We start from the raw sequence: 23,403 nt of genomic DNA on the forward strand, positions 1-23,403 counted from the left end.
CTGCCGCTTCGGGACCACAAATCCCGACAGCCTCTGCGGCGGCGCGTAGCCCTGACGCTACTGGATTGCCAGGAAGGGCTAGAAAACCACAGAGCCCTCGGTGGAGCGGGGGAGATCACTTACTTGACGGACAGTAGCGGAGAGCAACTGAGTAAAGGCCTGCAGGAGTCCCTTTCTGATTGTGAGAGCGCAGGAGCGCTGACAAACACCGCCACCATCCGTGCTGCCGCTTCGGTTCCACAAATCCCGACAGCCTCTGCGGCGGCGCGTAGCCCTGACGCTACTGGAGTGCCAGGAGGGGCTAGAAAACCACGGAGCCCTCGGTGGAGCGGGGGAGATCACTTACTTGACGGACAGTAGCGGAGAGCAACTGAGTAAAGGCCCGCAGGAGTCCCTTTCTGATCGTGAGAGCGCAGGAGCGCTGACAAACACCGCCACCATCCGCGCTGCCGCTTCGGGACCACAAATCCCGACAGCCTCTGCGGCGGCGCGTAGCCCTGATGCTACTGGAACGCCAGGAGGGGCTAGAAAACCACGGAGCCCTCGTGGAGCGGGGGAGATCACTTACTTGACGGACAGTAGCGGAGAGCAACTGAGTAAAGGCCCGCAGGAGTCCCTTTCTGATCGTGAGAGCGCAGGAGCGCTGACAAACACCGCCACCATCCGCGCTGCCGCTTCGGGACGACAAATCCCGACAGCCTCTGCGGCGGTGCGTAGCCCTGACGCTACTGGATTGCCAGGAGGGGCTAGAAAACCACAGAGCCCTCGGTGGAGCGGGGGAGATCACTTACTTGACGGACAGTAGCGGAGAGCAACTGAGTAAAGGCCTGCAGGAGTCCCTTTCTGATTGTGAGAGCGCAGGAGCGCTGACAAACACCGCCACCATCCGCGCTGCCGCTTCGGTACCACAAATCCCGACAGCCTCTGCGGCGGCGCGTAGCCCTGACGCTACTGGAGTGCCAGGAGGGGCTAGAAAACCATGGAGCCCTCGGTGGAGCGGGGGAGATCACTTACTTGACGGACAGTAGCGGAGAGCAACTGAGTAAAGGCCCGCAGGAGTCCCTTTCTGATCGTGAGAGCGCAGGAGCGCTGACAAACACCGCCACCATCCGCGCTGCCGCTTCGGGACCACAAATCCCGACAGCCTCTGCGGCGGCGCGTAGGCCTGACGCTACTGGAACGCCAGGAGGGGCTAGAAAACCACGGAGCCCTCGTGGAGCGGGGGAGATCACTTACTTGACGGACAGTAGCGGAGAGCAACTGAGTAAAGGCCCGCAGGAGTCCCTTTCTGATCGTGAGAGCGCAGGAGCGCTGACAAACACCGCCACCATCCGCGCTGCCGCTTCGGGACCACAAATCCCGACAGCCTCTGCGGCGGCGCGTAGCCCTGACGCTACTGGAGCGCCAGGAGGGGCTAGAAAACCACGGAGCCCTCAGCGTCGCGGGACGCACGCGGGACGCCCGGAGCTAAGCCCGGGCAAAGGGCGGGCCCTCTACGGCCCTCAGCGGACGGAAGAGGCTGGGCTGGGCCACCCCCCTGAAGCCATTGTACTGCTACACACAAGGTATTACTGTAACTAGTCTGCCAAAACGGTTATCGAAGCTGTGTATTCTGTGTTGAAAGGTGACCAATTATGAGGAAGCTAACTAAAAGCACTAGGATGCCTACCCTAAGATCGAGTACCAAACAAAAAGCGGATATCCCACAACCAGTACCTACACTTACTGCCATCGACAAAATGTTACAGCAGACAATAGGGGTCGTAAGTAATGCGATAGCAAATACAGAGAGAACAATGTCTCTACCACCAATGTCAATTATCCAAGACACACAGGAGGTGGCTACTGATCTTTCATTAGTTACCCTAGACGTTTGAGATGACCCAGATACTAGCCTTGGTGTCACTTCTTCCTTTGCTGATCTCCCGTGCGCTCAGGCCTCTACTGAGAACACGGAGGAGATAATGAATACTCACTCTAATTTAATTCCCATATGTGACACAAAAATGGCAAAACCAAATAACATGGAGGGAAAAAGGCCCAGGGTATGCTTAAAACAGGCCAAGGAAAAAGGTCAAAGCAAAACTACAAAGCACAATTTAGTGGCACCTATAATTCCCTCTACATCAGGTATTCCTTGCTGGGTTGCTAATATGGTGGCCGACCTGAAAGCTGATCTAGAAGACACAATTACTGCCCTGATCAAACCCCTTATGTCTAAAATTGATAGACTAACATCTTTAATAAACAATAAGGGAGTTGGCCCAACAAAACAATTGGAACGAGACAGGGCTTCATCAAAAGTGGGACATGATGGGGGCACGCCTAAAAGATTAATAAAAGATAAGGTGGCGCCAACAAATGAACCAGCACCAAATACATTAAAGAGAGCAAATCAAAAGAACACCCTAACAGCACAAAAAAACCAATATCCTCTAACCCTTGTAGCTCTAATGAAACAACACAGGGCCAAACAAAACAATGTCAAGGAACTGCTCAAGTACCAAATAAAAAGATAGATCAAACCACCAAAGATATTTCTTTGGCAAACCCCTCCCTGTTAACGAATGCTTCAGTAAATAAAACCGCAGCGATCCGATTCAGGACAATTAATCTTCCACCTGAAGCCCTGCCCTTTGTGGTCGTACTTACAGGAGTGCCACCACTAAAAGAGGGGAAAAGGGAAACACACTTGGAATTAAAGAATAAATGTGCGCAGTGGCTGCAGATAAACAGACCCCTACCCCCTAATATCTGTGGCGAAATTCTCACAGTAAGAAGGGGGGGAGTGGATTGGGAGAGGAATAAAAACAATAGCAGGGGATATAATAACAGTCAATTTTAGAGACATTGCAGCAGTGAATTATATATGCAATGCACCTCCCAGTAGATCGCACACACAAATTCACCCCTTACATTTATCATATTTCTACCCATATACACCCCAAAGACCGGTCCAGACAAATAGAATTCCCATGAATAGGGCTCAACAGATGGAACCTCAGTATAGATTGGCTCAATGGCAAATGCCTTATCAAGCTACCTCAGCTTATGACCCTTTCTTAACTCAACATGCGCACTGGAATAGGTTCAGTGCTCTTGAAGAGGTGGACTGACTTGCACTGGAGAAATCTAGTGCTCTAGACACCCTTATAAGATCAGAGGAGGAAGGGTTCATTGTAACAGGAACGGGAACCCTGAGTACTACAGGATATAGTGACGGTAGGGGAGTTAATAAAAAGAATTTGAAAACAAAAATAGGGGGAAATAAAACAATGGAACAATTAGATCAAAAGAGGACCCCAGATCAAAGTAGACAGGATAGTGACATCATGTCAGAACCCCGCACTAACATAACACCAATAGAAATAGACCAGGAAGAGTATTTACCAAGGGATTTAATAGAACTGCCCGTGGGGGACGACCAAGAAAATCTTCGAGTTATATCCTGGAATATCGCAGGATTAGCAGCTAAATCTGAATCCCAGGAATGGCAGAACTATTTTAATAACTTTCAAATTATATGCCTCCAAGAAACATGGGCGGTCGACCCAAACCTGTATAGTTTAGAGGGGTACAAATGTTTTTCTGTCCCGGCCATAAAGTCACTATCGGGGAGAGCGAGGGGGGGACTAATAATCTATGTAGATCTTCATATACAGGGAACCTGGTTTAATTATAATTGGGACTCACGCAACATACAAGCTGTAGGGTATCGTTTTAAAAGATTTAATTTCCTTTTACTTAACTGGTATAACGCCGTAGGCACGATGGGAAAGGGACCCGGCGTTAAGGAACTGGACTCTTGTCTAGTAAAGCTGGATTCTTTATATAAGACACCAAACTCCCCCAGCATAATACTTATGGGGGATTTTAATTGTCATCTCTATGACGACTTAAAACCATTTAACAGAGATTGGTCAAGATGCACTGTAGCAAAAGGGCCACATTTTGCACATACAACTGAGGGATGGGATCTAGAGAAATTAACAAAAAGGCACAACTTGGTCCACACTATGGACCTTGCTGAGTTAGGTGCAAACGGAGACCTCAACCCAACATTTAGAGGCAGAGGTTGCCAGTCATATATTGACTTTATCCTAGTCTCGCCCCTCATAAAAAGAAACATTAGTGGTATGGCCATAGACATAAGCATCTTCAGTGATCATAATCCTCTGACACTTGTACTAAAAGGTTTTGAACTTAAAAAATTTACACGCAGAATAGATGTCATGGAAAAGGCAGTAGACCAGGGAAGGAGGATTATGTGGGCTAAGATTGATGGAGACAAATTTTATAGGAGAATAATAACAGAGGGTCTAAACGCTATAAACACATGCCTTGATCCAGACGTGGGAGGAGCATTAGTGGTCAGTGCATTTGAGGAAATTGCACGTCATGTGGACAACCTACTAAAGACCTCTAAAGATAGTAAATTACCCTCCACTCCGCGTTGGTTCGACTCTGCTTGCACTAAGGCGCACAAAAAACTTAAACTTAGCCTCCACTCTAAACCCAGGGACAATCTCAAAATAGCACAACATAGAACTGAATACAAAAAAGCCCTGAATTGTCGAAAAAAAGAGCCTACAAATTCAAGCTTGGGAGGACTTAAGGGAGGCGGCAGAAAGGCGAGATACCTCAGGATTCTGGAAGGTTATTAATGCCCAATGCTTCCAGGACCCAGGAGCACCGAAAATAATAAATATTATCTTACCTGATCAATGACAGACCCACTTCCAAAACCTCTACAATTATACAGGACAATTAAGCCAGGGTGAAGGACCAAGGTCTAAATTGGCCTTTTGCCTAGAAGAAGTGGAATTGGCAATAGTAGGACTTAGTAAGAACAAAGCACCGGGCCCCGATGGTATACCCCCCGACCTCTACCTGAGTAACATAGATCTTTGGGCCCCACTGCTCACGAGGGTCTTGAACGAGGCAGTGGTGGCAGGACTGCCTCGCTCTTGGTCAACAGCAACCATAGTCCCGATCTATAAAAAAGGGAATCACGATGACCCTCAATGTTATCGTCCTATATCCCTTATAGACGTGTCAGCTAAAGTACTGGGCCGTGTTATTTTACAGCGTTTGCAGGAATGGGCGGAGGAGCACCAGGTCACGACAGATGTCCAATATGGTTTTAGGGAGGGCAGATCCACCACCGATCAATGTTTAAATCTGTACCTCCTGATAGCAAAATACACCATTGCTAGTAGCGGGACTATATATATGGGGTTCATGGACCTCTCCGCGGCTTTCGACCGTGTAAATAGAGAAAAACTTTGGTCGTTATTGCTAAGTTTAGGAGTGGATCAACCCCTTGTAGATGTCCTAAAAGCCCTACATTGGAATACGTCTGCAAGTGTGAGATACAACCAAGAGGTAAGTAGGACTGATCCCTTTTTATGTACCAGTGGAGTGAGGCAGGGCTGTATTTTAGCGCCCTACCTGTTCTCTATATATATTAATCTCCTGGATAAAGAACTACTCAAATTACACGTGGATTCACCCCAAATTGGCCATCGAGCGGTGCCGGTATTACTCTATGCCGATGACGCGGTATTGTTAGCCAGATTGGGGCTACAGAAGTTGATTGACGGTTTTGTCGATTTCATGGCCAAACTTGACTTATCGACAAACTTGGAAAAATCTTACATTATGTCAACAGGAGCAAAAGCAAAAGAAAAAGGAAAATTTATATACAAAATTGTGTCACACAAGATTGGCCAGGTTAAGATCTTCTCATATCTTGGTGAACTGTTTGACGATCAATTGAACTTCAACCCCCTAGTGGAGAAACATGCAACGAAGCTGGCAGCGTCATCAGGGGCCATTATGGGGTATGGGAGAAGACTGGGTAGATGGTCCCCAGAACAAATATTAAATCTGTATAGATCGATATGCTGTGCCAAGGTTACCTATGGAGCAGAAGTATGGGGCTTCATAGATAAAAAATTGCAACAGATCCAGGTGGAAAAAAATAAATTCCTTAGAAGAATATTGAAACTACCGCAGAGTACCCCGGTCTTCATTATTCATGAGGAAGTTGGAGAGCCTTATATTGAAGACCGGATTAAAACTAAACCTCTTCTCGCTTGGGTTAAAATCTGGATTAATCCAGAAGCGGTCCTTACAAGACAAATTATAAAAGACTGTCTGAAACGCGACAAAGGGGGTCACATACCCTGGCTAAAGTACATAAAGGATTCTATGGAGGCAATTGGCTGTAAACATTTCTTCACAGACCCAGAATCCTTAACTGGCCAGAACAAAACAATGGTTAAAAAACTTTTTTCAGATTGGTCACTTACGACTAGGGCCGAGGTGGAAAGATGTAAGCCCACTGTTTTATCTTATTGCCAACTAACAGTGAAGCAAGGAATGGAACCATATCTAAGGGTCATGCATAATGCTCAGGACCGATATCATATGACCCGATTCAGACTAAATATGCTCCATCATTTATTTGCGGTTCCCTCTGGGTTCACTCTTACAGTGGAGGTGAAGGGTACCTGCGGCTGCGACGCTAGGTCTCCGCAGGATACCCTTCACTTTGTTTTGTTATGCCCCTATTATTCTGCCCCAAGACGTACGTTTTTAGTAGGGATTCTGAAAGAAGCGAAATTTAGACAAGCAAAAAAGGCCCTGAGGTTTCTTCGGGAGGCTGCAGATGCTCACACGTTGTTTTGCATTATAAACTTTATCCGGGTTGCATTGCAGCTAAGGAATACTAGAGAAATTACTGACTATAATGCTATTTAATTACGTAAAGTAAACTCCTCTTTCCCCTCATTCATGAAATGCGTTTTTAGCTAACTATTTAAAAAAAACGTATACTTTTTTTAAAAAAAACTGTATTTGAAATATGTGTATATTGTGTATGTGCTTTTATGGTGTCTTTTTAAGTGCCGAATAAAGATTTATAATTGAAAATTGAAATTGACTGGATCCTCTCCTCCAGCTTGTGGGCCAGTTCCGTTTGATTACCATCAAACCATGTGGTGTAGGTGTGGCACAGTCTTTGTTCCACATGTTGAGATAACTGTCCTGTCATTCTGTTTACATGGGTGCATTGCCCCTTGTTGCAGTATATCATGTCACTGTCATGTCGTTACCGCAGTGCAGCTCGAAAATACAGCTACACCAGCCTTCACAGTGAGTAGCAGTTCTGTTTTGATTCACATGATGCCATGAATGTTTAGCATGAGAAATGACAATGTTTGGGTGATGCATATGTGATTTATTGTGTAGCACCAGTGGAGTGCGCTCATTCCCATGAATCTCTAGTCCCGTGCAGCATTACTGGGCAATGCTAGGGTCTCAGTATGTGGCTTGGATCAACATCACTTGCACTTTATATCTTTTAAACCTGCATATCATGTTTAGCATAGTAATGCAAACTTGACAGATCAAAAGACTGGCTACTGAGTGCCTTCATTGCATGTAGATCATTAGCTTCGTCATCATATGTGATACTTACAGCTGTTGTGGGTCAAGTCAAGTTGGGGTACATGGCCCTTATGGGTACCCATAATCACATGCAGACATTACAGTTAGCGTAAGTAGCATTGCCATATGTTTCCATTTGTTTGTAAGGTCAACCTCATCTGAGCCAGTGAATGATTTGTAACAACATAGATCTCATTGCATGGTAGCTCACTTGAGAGCGTTACACATGACTCGAATGGATGACAGACTGTCCTAGGTTTTATGTGTCTGTGTCATAGCATCGGATCTCATGTGATACCATGATTACTCATCTAAAATTGTCTACAGTCAGTAAACTTCACAGGTGTGACTGGTACAGTGTAGCTAATGATGTTTTTGAAGTGTCAGTGACATGAGAATGTACTCCTAATGGTTATTTACCTCTGTTTCAGGTCTCCCTCCCAGCAGTTCCCATCCTCTCCTTCCCTCGCCTGATCACCCTTTTGTGTCTGTCGTTTGTACTCAGACCAAGGGGCTATTTGGAGGTGGAACCCTTTGAGCATCACACCACTCTGATGAAGTAAGGTACGGCCAGTCCTTGACAGGCTTGTAGCCAATAGTACTGCTGCATTACAGGTGACATCATTAATAGTGTTATTTGGAGTTCTTGCCAATGCTCATGTATGTTTGATAATGCTCTATGGGCTCACAATGTAAATAATCATGTTGTGCATGACGTCTGACTTCTACAGATAATTGTGCCGCCTTGATGTCAACGCACATGTCCTTCTAATGTGCATGTATACTATTTAGCATGAAGTTAGCTTATGCTTGTTATGTGTTTACCTGTAAAGTGACCACACGCATGGTGTGGGGGAGGCTAGAATACTATGTTGTGTGTGAGGTAGATGGCTTTGTAGTTGCTGTTTGGCTTTGAATACACTAGCTGTAGTGTACACCTGCTGACGCTGTGTGTCTTGTGCCCCACTTGTCCGTAAGGGCCCTGATCCAGTGGCTGTGATCTTTGGTGATTACTGTGCCATTTTATTTGCTGTGACCCTGAGTGAGGCTGACACTCCTGCCTTCACATACACATGTCACTTTGTGGCTTGCAAATGCCCTTGTGGTATGTGCTTGTTTTACAAGTTGTCACACCCCTCCTGCCAGCATGTCTTGCTGCTGCTGCATATACAGCCACCATGCCGCGCACATTATCCAGGGACACTGAGACCTACAGGATGACCCTCCTTCCATCCATTTATAGAGCATGCTCCTGCCACCCTACACACAGACTACCCCAGACATTCACCCTCCTGCTATCACAATGCTTGTAACTCAGCCATTGCAGCTGCTATGCCTGTGTGTGCAACACATACTGGCACGACTATGGCAGATTCACATGACATTGGGTCTATGTACCACCAGGTCATGTGCCGTGTACAGCACACACACACCTTCCATAGGCACAATATTGTACAGTGTTACCTTGTCAACGCCACAGCAGCAAAAACATAGCTGTCACTGTCAGTCAAGTAGCCACAGGGGACACAAACCATGACCACGTCTCTTGGGTGTGGTGTGATTTCCCCGTTCTGGTGTAGGTATTTGTCAGATGTGGGTAGTTGTTCTGTATGCGTTGCTACCATTACAGTAGTATAGTACTTGTAGCTACATAGGGGTAGGTCACCTATTCAGGTGTGCTTGTGTAGAGTGCTACAGCCCATTGCCCACAGTCCGTCCTGCCAACCTTGTCCTGTGCGCCATTCATCACATCCACAGTACTGCATCATGCAGACGATAGTTCACATACCTGAGGACACAGATGTAGGTACTCCCTACGTGGGCAACTACTTTTGTCACACTGATCTGTACACCTCAAAGTTACTCTCCTGGGCCTGCCTGTGATAGCAGTTGTGGGCTCCAAACCCCCCTCCAGCATTTACTATCCCACACAGGTGTCTTTCCATCCATGTATCTAGTTGTTAGGATTTTTTCCCCAATGTGTGTCCACACTCAGATTCTGATCCAAGTGTGTGGTTGGCTGCTGTTTGTCGGATACCCTTGCTTTTCATACATTTGCACACACATATCAATTTATGCTGTGGTTCAAAGATAACTCACCACATGCGTATGAGGATTAGTATATTTATTGGGAGATCTTGTGCAGGAAACGTGAATAAGTGCTGTACAGAAAGGGGTGGAATCCAAAGTTCACTGCCGGAGATGAGATGCCTTACAGTTTCAGTCAACAGAGTCCAGGCCACAGTGCTTGGCATCATTGGGCAGACTGTGACTAGCATGTCCATGTGGGAGAGTCTCATAGGGGATGCTGTTGCACCCAGGGGCAATATGCCAGGTCCAGTGTCCTGGGAGATGTGCATGGCAAACTGCCCCTCAACGTCTTAGCCGTGGACGACCCACCTTCCTTGGGGGACCCTCAGGTGCAGGCCTGGACGATGCATGGGATGCTACGTCAGAGAGTACCTCCTCCTCCTCCTCCTCCCTCCATGTGGCTGGTGTCACACTTTGCTGTGATGTTGCTGGCCTTGTGACACAGGGAGGGTGCTGCATGTTGGCAGCTATCTGACGTAGCGATTGGCTCATTTCCCGATGCACCGTCAAGAGCTGAGCCAGACTTGCCTCCACCCGTCCATAATGTAGGTCTTGCCTGGCTATTTGCTCTGCCTGCTGTTCTTTCACCTGGTTGAGGGCCTCCGCAAGCTGGCCTATCTCCCTGGTGTCCCGCCGGTATGCCTCCAGGATGTTAGCGAGTTCAGGCATACCGGGTGCTGCAGCTGACTGGCCAGAATCTCGCCTGAGCCTTCCGCCACTCCCACCACCCTGACCCACACGAACACGGCCTGCGCTTGTGGGCACATCCAATCGACGGGCCTCCCGAGTGCTGCCAGGGTGGAGGTCGTCTGCCACCTCAGGGGCGCCCGACAAAGGGTGTCCCTCATTTTCAGACTGGCTCTCTTGTGGATCATGGGCAGGGCTGTGACCTGTCTGCTGGGATGTGGTGGGAATGGGTCCGGTGGTTGGCTGAGATGTAGATGGTACAGTTGCTGCAGGCGTTTGGGATCCAGAGGAGCCAGGTTGGTTGGGGTCATCCACAGTGCGTTGAGTGGCGTCGCTGTCGGTGGAGTCTGGGTCCTGCTGAGCCTGGGACTGGGAGCCTTCTCCCCCCTGGTTGGGGGGGGGCACACGTTCCCCTGTGTGTGGGAGAGACAGACACTGTTAAGGCACTATCAAGTGACATCTTGTTTAGTTATGCATTATGAGCATCACAGTTCCACAAGCTTTACATTCTTGACATAGTTCTGTTGTGTATGTAGTGGTAGTAAATTGACATGTACTCTGGGGTATTTTCATTCTTCCATTCTCTTGACAATGACTGACACAGCCATTGCAGTGTCTTGTATTGGCGGCACAACACATGTAAGGCATTGGTCATGTTCAGGCAACATCCAGGATACGGTGTAAATCCTTATGTCTGCGTCAACCCGTAACTGGTCACCATCCCTGTGGCACGTGCCAAGCTTGCCCACAAACAAGGAAGACAACAGAAATTGACATAGGCACGTCAAGACCGTGGATCCAAACAAAATTCACTAATTGCAACAGCGAGAATCTTGTTTATCTCATCACCTGTCCTTGTGGCCTCAGATATATAGGCATGACGACCCGCAAAATCAAGGTCAGGATCTCTGAGCACAAGAGTACCATCAGGTGTAAGAGACAGGCAACGAAATTGACAAACCATTTTCTTGAAGCACGCCATCCTTCAACGGCTTTCCAGTGGACAGTTATTGAGAAACCACATATTCCTACATATGTTGCGGATGTGTCCAAATAGCTCTTACTCAAGGAACAAAAATGGGTGTTCAAGTTGGGAACTAATCGCGTGGGGCTGAACGATGATATACCCTGGTCAGCCTTATGACCTAATGTCCACATTACCGTTCATTATCGGGTGATACCTCTTTTAACAAGTAAAGGGTGGAGTTCTAGACAGATAGGGTCTCCGAGCAATTAATGTCATCATTTGCACACTGGTATCTAATAGACTCGCAAACACATATCTTTTTCCCCTCTTTTTAGAACATTGTGATATAGTGAGCCAGATTATCACCACACTTATCACACTCCCTTTTCATAGAATGACCTGACTCAATGAGCTATGTTATCATCACATCTCCCTTTCATAGAATGTCCTGACTCAGTGAGCTATGTTATCACCAGTGCAGACAATTGCTAGTGCCCCTACACATACCTGTTCCATAGTCTTTGATTATTTGGTTAAAAATTGAAATACCTTTTTCTTTCCAACTGTACCATGGATGGAGTTTGCAATGCAAATACTTCGGCTTATTATACACATTTGCCGATTTAAATACTTGATTTGTTCCGCTCAGATGTAGCTCCTGAATTGTTTACAGAGATTTGGTCCTGACAAAGAATCGGTGTTTGTGAATAAAGGTCTACTTTTTATTTTATTTTATGAATGTCACACTAGGTTGAATCAGGAAGTATCGCGTTTTCCTCATGGTAATTGGCTGACAACTAGCCTTGTCAAACCAATCAGCAACCTGCTTTCTTCAATCCTAGTGCGTCATCAAAACAATGTACCATGTGATCGGCCCCATGACCAATCACGCACGGGGTTATAATCCCTTGTTCTTGCCTGCCCTGGTACCTCCCCGATCGGCTTTAATGCCGTGTGGTGAAGTACCGACGGACAGGTAGGCGAGTAGGAGGATTATCCTTTCTCTCTTCGTCTTTTTTCTAGTTTAAATATTGATAACGAGGGCGATTTTGCTCGCTTGCAGACATGCTTCTCTCAGGCTGGGTAAACGATCGTGAATGGGTTTTTTTACTCGTTTTTCTTTTGTTGACAACATGCAAGCTCAGTTTTCAATAACTTGAGTTTTCAAACACTTGAGAAATAAAATCTGTGAAGTGGGTAATGGACTTCTGACTGTTTGTACAGACGTAGGATGGATGAATTCAAACATTATGCAAAGGATTTGCAAAGGATCCTGCTTATTTATCTCCTTTTGTTGTAGAGCGGTGCTTCCCCTTTTCCTGAGCCGTGGCCAGGTGGGGTGAGGTTTTTTTCCTCTTACAAGTACGGTAAGATGGTTTTTGTGTACCAGATTGGTATTTCTGAAATCAGAGCCATTAGTGAGATATATGCATGAATATAATGCTAGTGATACAGGAGATGGTCACTTGACTTTAAAAAGAATCTATGCTTTTAAATTATGAACTGAATTTTGCACGCTTTGTTTCCTTTTTCTCGTTTCATGTGTTTATTTCCTTGTAGTAGTTTCACACGACTTGGAAGAGTGAAAGAAACGATGTGGACTCCTAGTGAATTCAGGTGATGTCCATAGTTGTTCTGATTTTGAACACAAGTTTTGTTTCTTTAATCACTATTATTTGCAGTAGCCATTACTAGACACGGTCCTGAAGAAAGCAATGACAATTGTGTCAAGAATTGCTGAAACATGTTGACCATATAAACCATTCATACAGTCCATATTATAGTGACTGTCAGTAACTACTTTTTAATAGTGGAGGTTTGGGTAGCACCCGAATAAAGTTATTAGTACCCTCTCATCCATTTTTAAATCACATTTTCTCTCATTATTTTTCACCCCTTTTTTGTGCACTGCAACATCAGTCCCGCATGTATCATGTGTTCTTTTAATTGAGTAACAAGACCTTAATAAGACCTACTTGACCGGTTAAGGGTACCTTTATATACATCTGGACCCTTCACTGTGGTACTCCTGATTTTGGTCTTGATTGGAATCCCAAATGATGAAGGGCGGTTCCGTATGGTGACTGATGGGTATCCTCGGTTGACCACTACTGGGTATGACCTTGAATTGTCACACACATGTTTAAGTAAATATTTGGAACACTAGGTGTGCATTTTTTAAGTTCTTCTTTTTTCCAGACCCTCTGACATATCTGTTGTTAAATGCGTCAAGCATGCACAGAGTTTAGATACAGCATGTTGATGTAAGAGACAGAGCATCATTAATTTGCATGACATCTACTACTTTGGATGTCTTTTGCTGTACCGTGATGGCCAAACAATGCTAACACCCCTGGACCTGTACACACACTTATAGATCATGGATTTTGAACTTGGCAGTTCTGTAAGACGCATTACCTTGTCAATACCCATGTCCATGTTGGTACTTCAGTGCATCCACAACGTTAATGAGATGGGGCACGTGCATTGTTTGAGAGGCACAATGGACTTGAGCATCTGAAATGTGCATGTATGAGTAGTATGAGTTATCATATGAGTGAGTGTTTTGTTATGGTACATGCCAATTGGGACAGTGTTGCACTCCAAAGACTGTCCCCAGGGGATGAGTTTCTGTAAGGCGGGGGTAGGATAGGCCATGGTAGTAGTTTGTGTGTGATTTGCAAGCGTCCATCGTTCATGATTTGGCTGCCCCCTGATGTTTCATGCTGGCATATTAGTGGTTTTGTGTTCATGCACAGGGTGTGTGACCTTGTCCTGGTGTTTGTGTTTGCTGTGATCACAGGAGGGACTTGTGCTGCCTACACCTGTGGCCATTGTGTAATACAGAGGTTTCCGATATGTGTGTCCTGCCACAGTACAGTGTTGGCTGGAAATGGTGTGTGTGTTGCAGGCACTTAGTGGATGACTGCTGGTAATTAGGAGACATCCCTAAACATTCTGCTCTATGGTGTTTGTAAGGCCTGTGCAGTGCTTGGGTGCAACTGTGTGTGTGCCCAGGGAGATGCGGTGAGGTGACAGTGGGAGGGAGGGCGACAGAGGAAGAGGGTGACAGAGGGAGAGGGCGACAGAGGGAGGGAGGGCGACAGAGGGAGAAGGCGACAGTGGGAGAGTGTGACAGTGGGAGGGAGGGCGACAGAGGGAGGGGCGACAGAGGGAGAGGGCGACAGAGGGAGAGGGCAACAGAGGGAGAGGTCGACAGAGGAAGAGGGCGACAGAGGGAGAGGGTGGGAGAGGGTGACAGAGGGAGGGGCGACAGAGGGAGAGGGCGACAGAGGGAGGGGCGACAGAGGGAGAGGGCGACAGAGGGAGAGGGCAACAGTGGGAGAGGGCGACAGAGGGAGAGGGCAACAGAGGGAGAGGGCAACAGTGGGAGAGAGCGACAGAGGGAGAGGGCAACAGAGGGAGAGGGCAACAGTGGGAGAGGGCGACAGTGGGAGAGGGTGACAGTGGGAGAGGGCGACAGAGGGAGAGGGAGACAGTGGGAGAGGGCGACAGTGGGAGAGGGTGACAGTGGGAGAGTGTGACAGTGGGAGAGAGGGTGACAGAGGGAGAGGGTGACAGAGGGAGAGGGCGACAGAGGGAGGGAGGGCGACAGAGGGAGAGGGCGACAGAGGGAGAGGGCAACAGAGGGAGAGGGCAACAGTGGGAGAGGGTGACAGAGGGAGAGGGCAACAGAGGGAGAGGGTGACAGAGGGAGAGAGGGCGACAGAGGGAGGGGCGACAGAGGGAGAGGGCGACAGAGGGAGAGGGCAACAGAAGGAGAGGGCAACAATGGGAGAGGGCGACAGAGGAGAGGGCAACAGAGGGAGAGGGCAACAGAGGGAGGGAGGGCGAGAGAGGGAGGGGCGACAGAGGGAGAGGGCGACAGAGGGAGAGGGCAACAGAGGGAGAGGGCAACAGTGGGAGAGGGCGACAGTGGGAGAGGGTGACAGTGGGAGAGGGCGACAGAGGGAGAGGGCGACAGTGGGAGAGGGCGACAGTGGGAGAGGGTGACAGTGGGAGAGTGTGACAGTGGGAGAGTGTGACAGTGGGAGAGAGGGTGACAGAGGGAGAGGGTGACAGAGGGAGAGGGCGACAGAGGGAGGGAGGGCGACAGAGGGAGAGGGCGACAGAGGGAGAGGGCAACAGAGGGAGAGGGCAACAGTGGGAGAGGGCGACAGAGGGAGAGGGCAACAGAGGGAGAGGGTGACAGAGGGAGGAAGGGCGACAGAGGGAGGGGCGACAGAGGGAGAGGGCGACAGAGGGAGAGGGCAACAGAGGGAGAGGGCGACAGAGGGTGAGGGCGACAGAGGGAGAGGGCGACAGAGGGAGAGGGCAACAGAGGGAGAGGGCAACAGTGGGAGAGGGCGACAGAGGGAGAGGGCAACAGAGGGAGAGGGCAACAGTGGGAGAGGGCGACAGAGGGAGAGGGCAACAGAGGGAGGGAGGGCGACAGAGGGAGGGGCGACAGAGGGAGAGGGCGACAGAGGGAGAGGGCGACAGAGGGAGGGAGGGCGACAGAGGGAGGGGCGACAGAGGGAGAGGGCGACAGAGGGAGAGGGCAACAGAGGGAGAGGGCAACAGTGGGAGAGGGCAACAGTGGGAGAGGGTGACAGTGGGAGAGGGCGACAGAGGGAGAGGGCGACAGTGGGAGAGGGTGACAGTGGGAGAGTGTGACAGTGGGAGAGAGGGTGACAGAGGGAGAGGGTGACAGAGGGAGAGGGCGACAGAGGGAGGGAGGGCGACAGAGGGAGCGGGCGACAGAGGGAGAGGGCAACAGAGGGAGAGGGCAACAGTGGGAGAGGGCGACAGAGGGAGAGGGCAACAGAGGGAGAGGGTGACAGAGGGAGGGAGGGCGACTGAGGGAGGGGCAACAGAGGGAGAGGGTGACAGAGGGAGAGGGCAACAGAGGGAGAGGGCGACAGAGGGAGAGGGTGACAGAGGGAGAGGGCGACAGAGGGAGAGGGCAACAGAGGGAGAGGGCAACAGTGGGAGAGGACAACAGAGGGAGAGGGCAACAGTGGGAGAGGGCGACAGAGGGAGAGGGCAACAGAGGGAGAGGGCAACAGAGGGAGAGGGCAACAGAGGGAGGGAGGGCGACAGAGGGAGGGGCGACAGAGGGAGAGGGCGACAGAGGGAGAGGGCGACAGAGGGAGAGGGCGACAGAGGGAGAGGGCAACAGAGGGAGAGGGCAACAGAGGGAGGGAGGGCGACAGAGGGAGAGGGCGACAGAGGGAGAGGGCGACAGAGGGAGAGGGCGACAGAGGGAGAGGGCGACAGAGGGAGAGGGCAACCGAGGGAGAGGGCAACAGAGGGAGGGAGGGCGACAGAGGGAGGGGCGACAGAGGGAGAGGGCGACAGAGGGAGAGGGCAACAGAGGGAGAGGGCAACAGAGGGAGAGGGCAACAGTGGGAGAGGGTGACAGAGGGAGAGGGCAACAGAGGGAGAGGGTGACAGAGGGAGGGAGGGCGACAGAGGGAGGGGCGACAGAGGGAGAGGGCGACAGAGAGAGAGGGCGACAGAGGGAGAGGGCGACAGAGGGAGAGGGCGACAGAGGGAGAGGGCAACAGAGGGAGAGGGAAACAGAGGGAGAGGGCGACAGAGGGAGAGGGCGACAGAGGGAGAGGGTGACAGAGGGAGAGGGCGACAGAGGGAGAGGGCAACAGAGGGAGAGGGCGACAGTGGGAGGGAGGGCGACAGAGGGAGAGGGCGACAGTGGGAGGGGTAGACAGGGTTGGAGGCAGGTTGTTTGTGCTTGCTCACTTGCTACACTGCCTTACTGTGTCACAAAATATTGTATCTCTGGAAGGTGTGTCCACAACATGATATTGTTTACGAGCTGTGGTCTACTTTCTTGTGTGATATTTCCCTATCCCTGTACATTGGGCATGGTGCCTGGGTGAGGCCCTGGGGCATATGGGATGAGAGCAGCCTCCTACCCTCCACCTTCCACCCTTTGTGGGTCCCACTTGCAACAAACCACTTTTAGTTGTGTCCTGCTAGGACTCATGGCCACCCACCCCATGCTGCTGGGCACTGTTGTAAGTCCACCCATGTATCATGTATTTTTTGTACACTCACCAGACTCAACGGCTCCTTCTATTCCATGTACTCCCACCGGTGGCAGCAGGGCCATGACTTTCTCCTCCCAGGGCTGGTATACAGGAGGTCTGCGGGGACCACCACCTCCAGTGTGGTGTGCAGAGGCGTAGTTCTGGTCCATTTTCTTCTTGACCATCCTCCGCAGATCATACCACCTGGCCTGGCATTCCCCCTTGGTGCGCCGGATGGGTGCAACAGCATTGACCCGGTCTACGATCCTCTCCCACATGCATGTTTTTTCTGCCATGCTGGTCTGTCTGACCAATGCGCCAAACAGCTGTGGCTCGACTCTGATGACTTCATCTGTAAGTATCTCCATCTCCGGGTTAGTGAACTTTGGATTCTTGGGTGTGGTCATGGTGTGGGGTGTATGTGATTGAGGGGGTGATGGTGTGTATGGATGAGGGTGTGTGGTTGTGATTGTGAAGAGGGTGGTGTGGGTGTAGATGTGATAGGGTGTATGTGTGAAGGTATGTGGCAGCAATCGTTGGTGTGCTCTCTGTTTCTTTGCAAGAATGGGTATGTTGCAAAGGATGATGGGTTGTATGTGTGGACCCTTTTATTGGTCAAATAGTGGGTATGGCTTAATTTGAATTGGTTGTGTGTGTGTTATATGGGGTGGGTGTTAGTGTTGACCTCTGTTTGGCTGTGACCAGGACATTGATTCTGTATGGTGTGTACACAGGAGACATGTTCAGTGTTGTTGTGCCACTTGTTTGCAAAGTCCTTGTGCTGGTTTGGGTGTTGGTGTTATGTGTGCGTGTCGTACTTGGGCGTGCGATTGACTGGTACGGGCCGTTGGCGGGTGGGGGTGTTCGCGTAGGCTTGTTGGGGGGGGTGTGTGTGTCATACTTGGGCGTGCGATTGACTGGTACGGGCCGTTGGCGGGTAGGGGTGTTCGCATAGGCTTGTTGGGGGGGTGTTCGTGTCATACTTGGGCGTGTGATTGACTGGTACGGGCCGTTGGCGGGTGGGGGTGTTCGCGTAGGGGGGTGTGCGTGTCGTAATTGTGTGTGCGATTGACTGGTACGGGCCGTTGGCGGGTGGGGGTGTTCGCGTAGGCTTGTTGGGGGGGTGTGCGTGTCGTACTTGTGCGTGCGATTGACTGGTACGGGCCGTTGGCGGGTGGGGGTGTTCCCGTAGGCTTGTTGGGGGGTGTGCGTGTCGTACTTGGGCATGTGATTGACTGGTACGATCCGTTGGCGGGTGGGGGTGTTCGCGTAGGCTTGTTGGGGGGGGTGCGTGTCGTACTTGTGCGTGAGCGAGGGGTACGCGTGTGGTATGAGTTGACGCTGCTAGATGCGAGCCGCATATAGCCGTACGAATCATTATTCAAGTGCGATAACTTTGTTCCGTACAATTCGCTGTCAGGCTTTTTGTACAGGATCGTACTTGTGTGTTTGTACGGGCTGGTTACGAATCGTACGGTAGGATTCCCGATGCATGTTCGTACGGATCATCGACTGTGATTCGGACGGTTCGGTGATATTCGGACGGAAATAGACGGGAACGGATCGGAATTCGCAGGTCGGACGTAAAGTTCCCATTCGTACGGATTTGGATACGGATGCAAGTCGTACGGCAGAATATTTTACCGGATCGGAATCGAGGCCTCTATGTCCATGGACACTAGGAACTCACACATCGGCTCAAAGTCATGATTTTCTAAGACTCTGATGACTGCGGTGGTATCTCTTAAGTAAGTCTGAGACTCAATCACAAATGGCCTGATGAAAAAATCTGAATATTGTGCTAGGGGTTTGAGTATTGAATTGCACCCAGACACAATGGGTCTTCCCGGCGGGGCCTGTATGTTTTTATGCACTCTTGGCAAGATATATATAGATGGCACTGTCAGTGATATGTTAACTAAAAACGCAGACTCTTTTTCACTTAACCAACCATCTTCTAAGCCTCTTTGGCTTAGAAGTGAAATTTGTTTTTGTAAGCGGCCTGCAGTATTGCCAGATAGTTGTTTGTAGTGGGATTCGACAGTCAGTTGTTTTAGCATCTCGATTCTATAGGCCTCAAGATCCCATAGGACAATCCCACCGCCTTTATCGGCTGGTTTTATGATGGTATTAGAAAGGGATTGAAGATTTTTTTAGAGTCTGTTGTTCATCTCTTGTTAGATTATTTTTAACAAAGTTATTCTTTTTGAACATGTTTTCTGATTCTATGATCACAGCATTTTCAAAAGTTAGAATTTCTTTAGCCACCAAAGTGTTTGGAGGGAAAAATGTGGAGGGATGGTGTAAACCAGTAATGTCTTTTTCAATATTTGATGGTTTATTTGAAAAGTAGGTTTTAAGTCTTATCATACGAAAGAACGTATACAGCTCAAACTATTTGTTGGGACTGTTATCTCTGCTTCTGTTAGTTGATGTTTAGATAAGTTGAAAATGGGAATTGTTTGTGCTTGGTTCACCACTCGTAATATTGATTGCGAGTCTGCCTCTTCCCTGGCGTATATTGGTTACGAAACGAACCTCTTTTCTCACCTCGGGATCTCCGAGATGGACCCGAACCCCTCCTGTCCTGGCCTAAAAAAGGCTGCCTTGATGTTCAGGGTTGTTGATCGTAGGTCTGTCTATACGGGCCTGCTTGATGTGGGTTCACTGTCAGTGTCAGAACCTGTATTTGAAAATGTTGTCTTTTTAGTCTGGGCTCGATTGTTGTCTGGACCAGAGCCCTGTGACTGATAGAAGCCTTTTTGGAGGTAAGGATAAGTCCTGTCCTTGTTATATTTCCGAATGTCTTTATGTAACTTATCTGTTTTTTATGGGAGTTAAACTCCTCAAATTCCTTTATTGTCAATGCCACTTTATCTAGTAAAGCTTTTGCATTTGTGATGTTTGTGTCTCCACTTATTTTGTTTTCTAGAGTTTCAATTTCTTTGATTAGAAGTTTGATTTGTTTGAAAGCCGTTTCGATGCTCATATATAATTGGAATGTTTTAATTGGAATGTTTTTAATCTGTAAGCCAGTTGGTATTATATTTGCATTCAAACAATCTGTCAGAAACCTTGTATGTACATTACATATACAGTTGAACGACTCTCTTTGGTGATCTTATTATCAGTCTAGAAGCTTCTAGACTGATAATAAGATCACTAAAGAGAGTTGTTCAACTGTTGGTGGATACATACAAGGTCACATTAGGACCACACTGTAAAGTAAGCTGTTTTAAGATACACTATTGACTATAGGACATTAATTATACATAATGGGAAACAAGGATAAATACATCTTTCTCTAATTTTTATAATGATTGCATTTGGATAATAAGATAACTATTTGCCTCGGAGATGGGAGGCATCTGTTGACACATGGATATTTCCAAATTTGGTTAAATGTGTATTGACTGTAATGCTCAATTTGTAATGACATATATGTAATGTATGAAATTATGTTTTCAGGGTCACTACCGTTTCGACATTTCTCTGTCCTGAAGATGGTCTAAAGGATAAATTCAACTCAAGACGGAAAAGTCGACTACACAGTCCTTTTCTTTGTTTATGATTAATTTACATTGGTGACTATCTTATTGGGGAAGAATAGATGTCATCTAATAATTTGATTTAGGATTGGACTTTTTCTCAAATGAAATATAGGCTGATTTTACAAATTCCTTGTTCATTTTTTAAGCATTATGATCAACAACTTTTGTTGATATGTACCCTATAAATTAAGATACAATATAAAGACAATTTTTACCCAAGAACATTTTTCCATGTGTCTTTTCCATCTCTAAAAAATTCTCTAATCATCTGATTTGAATATTTTGGTTATTTTTATTTGATCCAATAAAAACTTGTAGCAGTTATTGATTTGATCAATAGGAGTCTGTAATTATTACAATACAGAATCATACACTGAAAGTCGTTTGACTGAAAAGAAGTCCCTTGCTAGCATCACTATCTTTATACTGTTTATATTTGCCCAAGCTCGCAAGGGTTTATTGGGTTTTCCCACCCCTTTGACTTCTTCAACTTTAAAATGTAGCCTTTTCAGAATTACGATCTAAAATCCAATTTCACCATGAATTGTGATTTTAAATTCTGATTCCAAAGGGGAACCAACTCTTCTCAATTGGAAATTGCTTTTATAAAATGTAATACGGTAATCCAGGCTTTGCAGAAGTGAAAAACAAATGTAAGAGTTTTTCACTACCAGGATAAGTAAAACTTAAAGGTAAATGTCCTACTTTTTAAATACACTGCAGCCTGCCAGTGGGCTGCCAAGGCCTACATTAGGGGTGACTTATATGCATTATAAAGGAATGTTTTGGCTTGGCAAAAGGGTTAACTTGCCAGGGTGACATGGCAGTTTAAAACTGCACACACAGGCTCTTAAATGGCAGGCCTGAGCCATGTTGGTACAATTAGTGCTGCACACCCACTAGCAGTATTTAATTTAAAGGCCTTGGGAACATGTAGTTAACTTTACTAGGGACTTATAGTTACATTAAATATGTCACTTATGGATAAGCCAATGTTACTATGTTTCTAGCAGAAAGCTTATGCACTTTAGCACTGGTTAGCAGAGGTAAAGTGCCCAGAGTCCTTAAGCTAGGAATACCAAATCAGCTAAACAGGAGGTCTGAACACATAAAGTCAGGGGAAACAACAACAAGAATGCCAAGTCTGAATGAAAGTAGAGGTTGGCTATGTATCCCCTTTGGCGATGCTTCTCCATTTGTTGTTGATAATGAATCATTTTAATTACTTGATCAGCGGACTTTCGTTATTACATGAGACCATAACATGTCCCCTGGTATGAAGAGCTCCATTGTTATGATTTGTTTATGACCATTCTCTTATTCAATGATTATTGCATATTTTAAAGACTGCTTTATTTAATTTGTGTATTGGTTGTGTTGTATAATTTTGTTTTTTATTTTTTTATTTAATAAAAAGATTTGTTAAAAAAAAAGAATGTCAGGTCTAATAAGCAGTCTATGCTGGAGGAGCAATGGAGTATATAGGTAGGGAAAATTGGCAAAAGGAGGAACTAATATAGACACATTTTCACAATAGATGACAATAAATTCTCCTATTGGTCTTGTGGCAACTGTCCACTCTGCAATTATTCAAATGTTTATTTCTAATATCATCACACCCACAGGAGGATAAGATTACACATATTTTTATTTATTGTAAACTGTTCAAGGTATGCTTTTCTCATTCTTTTATATATATCACAAAACACAAGCGCTAAATCCTCTCATAACAAATATATGCATTATACACAACAAATTAGCCCACCTATGTACATACCTATATACAACAAATATACACAGTGAAACAACAAATACACTTTATACAGCAAAAACATGTAACAGAAAAATATATGACAAAAAATGGGGAGGGTATAATTTATATATATATCTTTGTTAAGTACTTCCTATCTTTCACCCTATGGAACAGTACTACAAAAAGTGCCCTCCTATTAAATCTAGGTGGTACACTGTGAGGTAGTCAGACACAACGGTTCCAAAGCAAAAACCTCGTGGAACCCCAATCTTCACATGTGTCCAGTGAAGTATCTTTCACAAATAAATTGAAAACAACAGGACTCCTCCAATAGGAAAGTGTCGACGCGGTCGCGTTTCGGCCTTCCAAAAAATCAGGCCTCCTCAGGACAGGGCGACAAAAGAAGGGGGAAACAAACTTGAATTCCACGGTGGCAAAGCCATCCGCTATGTCAACAAACGCCAACTATTTCTTGCGTATGTCCGCTCTTTTACTCATGGGGTCAAATCTCAGGGTTCTTGAGTAATCCTAAATTGTTCCGTTTCCCAGAGCCTTGTTAATCAGACAATTCAGAAAAAAATTTCACAGTCTGGGCTAATGTGATTCATTCCTTCTTTAAATTCCAAGCAATTATAGAATCCAAATCTTCTAGTACAGAAGCAAATTAAAAAATAAGACAACGTTTTTGCGTGCTTTGTACTTGACTATTTTTCTATCAGTACATTTTGCAATAAGTTTCAGCGTTTCTATGTAATGACATCACAATTCTTGATCGCAATTTGAAGTAATAAAGTCCAAAAATGTCATATAAGAATTAAAAATTAGTAAATTATGTTGAAAATATTACAA

At 47.0% G+C, this 23,403-nt stretch overlaps 1 protein-coding gene across 1 annotated transcript in view; it reads right to left on the reverse strand.

Moving 5' to 3' along the window:
- MSH4 (mutS homolog 4) overlaps positions 1–23,403 on the reverse strand; it is a 1,513,152-nt gene that overhangs the window by 700,374 nt on the left and 789,375 nt on the right. The gene's annotated exons all lie outside the window — the stretch shown is intronic.

This window comes from Lissotriton helveticus, chromosome 1_2 (genome assembly GCF_964261635.1).
Source record: "Lissotriton helveticus chromosome 1_2, aLisHel1.1, whole genome shotgun sequence".
NCBI classification, from domain to species: domain Eukaryota; kingdom Metazoa; phylum Chordata; class Amphibia; order Caudata; family Salamandridae; genus Lissotriton; species Lissotriton helveticus.